At 45.3% G+C, this 4,744-nt stretch overlaps 1 pseudogene; it reads left to right on the forward strand.

Moving 5' to 3' along the window:
* Positions 1-618: 618 nt before the first annotated feature.
* On the forward strand, positions 619-684 carry LOC147727148 (U4 spliceosomal RNA; annotated as a pseudogene).
* Positions 685-4,744: the final 4,060 nt, after the last annotated feature.

Below are 4,744 nucleotides of genomic sequence, written 5' to 3' on the forward strand. Positions count from 1 at the left end.
ATTCCTGCTCCTGTCTCTCGAACCGGTTCGGCCTACGGCTAGTAAACTGTGTTCTTTGATGCATTTTATTCAGATGATACATCCACACGATCCCTGGGGAAGATCAGTAGCAGACAAACCTTCCGCCACATCATGGCTGCGGAGTGGCCAAGCATGGATAAAGATTCAGCATAAAAGAACGAATATGAGAACAATCATGGGTCCTTTTATCCATCAAACATTTACAATGGTGGGTGAAAGAGAAGACTAGAATTAGTTATGGGAGAGGCACTCCTGATTAAATCACTAATTTTAGAAAATGTATAATATTTATTCTATGCGTGCTGTGGAGGTAGACGCAATGCCCATACTGCGCCAGTAAGTGAATACATGAAAAGATCAAGCGGAACCGCTTGCCCTCTACGCACTGTTACAAATCCCAATTGGATATTACACTGTTGTTCAAAATGATTAAAGATTCATGTTATAAAGAGACACATGAGCTCTATGAAATTCATTCAATGCTTATTTTTACTTGTTTCATAACATTATTCATCATGTTCATATGTCGTGAATAAATACAACAATTTCATATGATCTGAAATTAAGATGTTATAGTCACATCAAACATTTAGTTAAAGCTTTGCGCAGTGGCAGTATCGTAGCCAATGAGGTTTAACCGAGGCGCAATTATTGCTTATTGAGGCAGGGCAACTTGTGAGATTAACTAAATGTTTGATGTGACTATAACATCATAATTTCAGATCATATGAAATTGTTGTATTTATTCACAACATATGAACATGATGAATAATGTTATGAAACAAGTAAAAATAAGCATTGAATGAATTTCATAGAGCTCATGTGTCTCTTTATAACATGAATCTTTAATCATTTTGAACAACAGTGTAATATCCAATTGGGATTTGTAACAGTGCGTAGAGGGCAAGCGGTTCCGCTTGATCTTTTCATGAAAGAAAAGACTGCCACCTCTCAGAGATCTCCCTGTCTACCCACATCCCGGAAAATACTGCATGAAGAGCAGTGGAACAGTATGGGTGGGAGAAAGTGACTGTGCCTACACACTCCAGCTCAATGGTTCAACTCTCCCAGCTCTGGTGTCCTCACTGAATACGTACTTTCTGTGTGGGAACAAGGCCCACACCTGGCTGCCCAAGTCTTGGGCAGGCACCTGTTACATTGCTTGGTTGCTTCCCCCAACTACACAGCCGATGCAAAACACCACATCCAGAAGAGAGGTGTGGTTGACACTGAAGACACAGCTGGCCAAGAATTTGGTGACTTTGCTAAAGGGTTCCTCCACTTTTGGGGCCCTATGTTAAATAGTCGCAATGTCCGACATCTCACCCGGGTGGTAGAGGCCACCATCAACTCAACTGCTGGTGCCCTCAGTAACATCACAGCTGAACTTCAAGCGGACCGCCTCATGACTTTACAGAACAGAATGGCGCTTGACATATTGCTGGCGGACCGTGGAGTAGTCTGCACATTGATCAAAACAAGTTGCTGCATTTACATCCCCGATAATGCACCGACAGTTTATCAAGCAATCCAGAAGCTCCACAAGATTGCTTCCGACATTCATCTGGATGAGGGATCATGGTCCCTAACAGGCTGGTTTTGGAGCATTGTATCTCAGTGGGGATGGAAGATAATGATTTTCATTGCAATCCTTGCAGCCGCATTGTTCTCTTGCTGCCTCTGTGTTCAATGCATGCCCGCGCTGTGTGGGCTCAGTGCCAACTCTTTGGCACACAAACAAGTGAATCCACACCATCACAATGCCATGATGATGATCGAGAAAGAGGTCCAGGAGATGATGGACATTGACCTGGATGACGACTTATTGTTGCCTCTGCATGGCAAAAGGAGGGACTGTTGAACTGTATTTTAAAATGACCCACACAACTCCATTTTGTGCTGCCATGCTCTAAGCAACTTGGTGAAAAAGTGTTTTCCACGTCCCTGTTGAAACTTGCACAACCCTCCCCGCTCCTTGTGGTTGAGCCGATTCTGAGAAGCTGCCTGTGTGCCTCACCCCACCAGTCGTGTCAAAGACTCAGCTACATCCTGTCCATTGTTGGTAACTCAGCCTGTCACAATTCCTGTGCCCCGTGACCACACCATCTGGTCAAGGAAGCACGAGGCTGTGCCCCACGACCACACCATCCGATCGAAGAAGCATGAGGCTGCGCCCTGTGACCACACCATTGAGCAAGGAAGCACGAGGCTGTGGACATTGTGCGATCAGAGACAGATGTCCCCTGGCCACGATTGCACCACAAGACTGACGAAGAACTTGTTAGATGAGGAACTTATCCGAATATGGAACTATGTATTGTGCAAATGGGCGTGGCTAGCGCTATAAGTATGTGTGCGCTGCAGATTGAAGCAGCAGTCTCCGTAGAATTGTCTTTGTACCATTCTGGGACCCTGCCCTTAGCTCAAGCTAAAAAATAACTTACTTCCCTCCACGACTGGTTGTCCTGGTCTCTTTGGTAATGTATGATTTAAGCAAGAACAACCCGTAGATTCAACCCGTAGATTCTAGGTGTCCCCTGCACCACTGGCTTTGGCTCTCCTAGTGGGGGAGAGGTCTCCAAAAAGCCGGTTCTACAGGTGTATGCATCAACACTATCAGACCTTGCTGTAGCTTGATGAGCCGAAGTATAGTTAAAGCGAGGTACACCATCGGCAGCTGATCTAGGAACATATATTGCTCATGAGTTGTAATGTGGGGCTCCCTAGACACTCTTCGTGAATCACAGACTACTTCATTGTCTATATTTCTAATTGATATATTTTGTACCATGCATACTGTATAGTATAGATTTTATGGTATCCACAAAGTGAGGACATCACAGTAATAATAAACAACAATGTACTAAAGATATCATTACTGTAAATTATGTGGTATTACCGAGGGATTACAAGTAATCCCATATATGTCCCCTGCGGAATGGGGAATATCATTCAGAATTCAGTGTTACTGCACTGATTTCCTCATAGTATTCCTGCATTCTGAGGTCCTTTTTTAGGGAAAAGAACACCAGGTTTGACTAGGTAGGAATTTTCTCTAGTCACCCGGAGTAATAGCACCTGTGGTAATGCCACATGCCGTATTGTAAGACCGAAAGGGGGGTCAACTTAAGTTTCTACCCAAATCAAAATTAAGAACTCACTTGTATGGTAGGCAGTGCGTACATCTGTTTCACTTGTGACAAAGGGTGCAGATCTTACACATCTGTCCTTGTGGTCCTTCTCAAAGGTGTTTGCTTTTTGGGAATAGATAATTCAGACAGTAGTTGGAAATTCTTCGAGTGCGGTTTAACAAGCTTGGTGAAAAAGAGTATTTGCCTGTGCTGAAATAGAGGAATTTACATAAAGCTGGCTACGCCTCTAAAACTGCCCACATACTTTCTAGATTGGGTCTCAGGAGCTACGAGGCTTGGAATGTGAGTGTAGTCTATGTGGGAGCAGGTTGGGGTTGCATCAGTTTGCCTTGATGTATGACAACACTCTGATGCTGTGGATCACTTCACAGTACATGATAACTTGAAACCGAATCATATAATTATCAAAGAGCCTGGATTTTATCTGCAGTGTAGTAGATATTATGTGTCTTTGTGGTAATTGTAACAAAACGTATTGAATTTAGCTTTAGTCTGAATATGCATAATGCTTCTGTGCTTCACTGGGTTTCCTACAACTACCTCACTGCAGAAATTTACAGAGTGGGTGAGTGCAGCGCTGTAGGGGGGAGGCTGTCTGGAGGTGTTGCCGGTCATTTAGGGCCCGATTACTGATTTTTTTCTGGTGTTTGGGCGGGCGGCTCGCGACCACAGTGTCCTGCACCGCCAAGTCCCGCTGCCACCCACCAGCAGATTACACGTTTTTGGTAGTCTATTGTGTGGGTGGCATGGTGGTTCAAGCTGTGGTGCCTCTTTGAAAGGCGGCAATGCCTTTGAAAAGGCACCGCAATGGGAACGCCTCACAAGGTTCCTGCACAGCATGGCCTGTAGCATCCATGCCATGCAGAAACTGGTGTGCATACACGCAGGGAGGAACATGCTGTGCTCCCCTGTGTGCATACATAGGGAGCAGAGGGGCAAGGGGGCCCTGTAGGGCTCCCTTTGTTTCCTCTCTGCCAGGGTGTTCTTGATGGCGGTGGCAGAGAGGAAACTTGTAATATATTTTTGTCGGGACCATGGCGGTCCCGCAAAGCATATTGCATATTGCAGCCTCTGACCGCCATGAGACCGCCAAAATGGCCGCCATAGTAGGAGTCAATGTTACCCTATGCACGGTGCCTATCAAAAGTCATAATGGGGCTGTCAGACAGCCGGTATGGCGGTGGCTGGACCGCCACCGCCGCGCTACCACAAGTCTGGCGGTCCTCTGATAGCTAAACTCGTGATTAGGCTCACAGAGTCTACTTTCTCAGCAGAAGACCACCCACCACACATAGAGATCCCTCCCAACACGCCACAGATCACTTTGACAAAATTGATTCCACCAATGTTGAGAAAGCTGTTTTGCTAAAGCTAATGTCAGGCATCTCCTGTGCATGGAGGATAGCTGGCATTTGCTTTTGTATTGAAAATAAAACCCAAACCATGTTTTTTCCAGCAAAACATAAAACCAATGACCCTAATGCACTGCGAGTAATTTCTATTGCGTCCTGAAGAAATACGCACCTCTGAAGGTGCTGCCCTAAATAGGGTGCACTTTGGCGTACATTGAA

Source organism: Lissotriton vulgaris, chromosome 3_1, assembly GCF_964263255.1.
Source record: "Lissotriton vulgaris chromosome 3_1, aLisVul1.2, whole genome shotgun sequence".
Classification (NCBI taxonomy): domain Eukaryota; kingdom Metazoa; phylum Chordata; class Amphibia; order Caudata; family Salamandridae; genus Lissotriton; species Lissotriton vulgaris.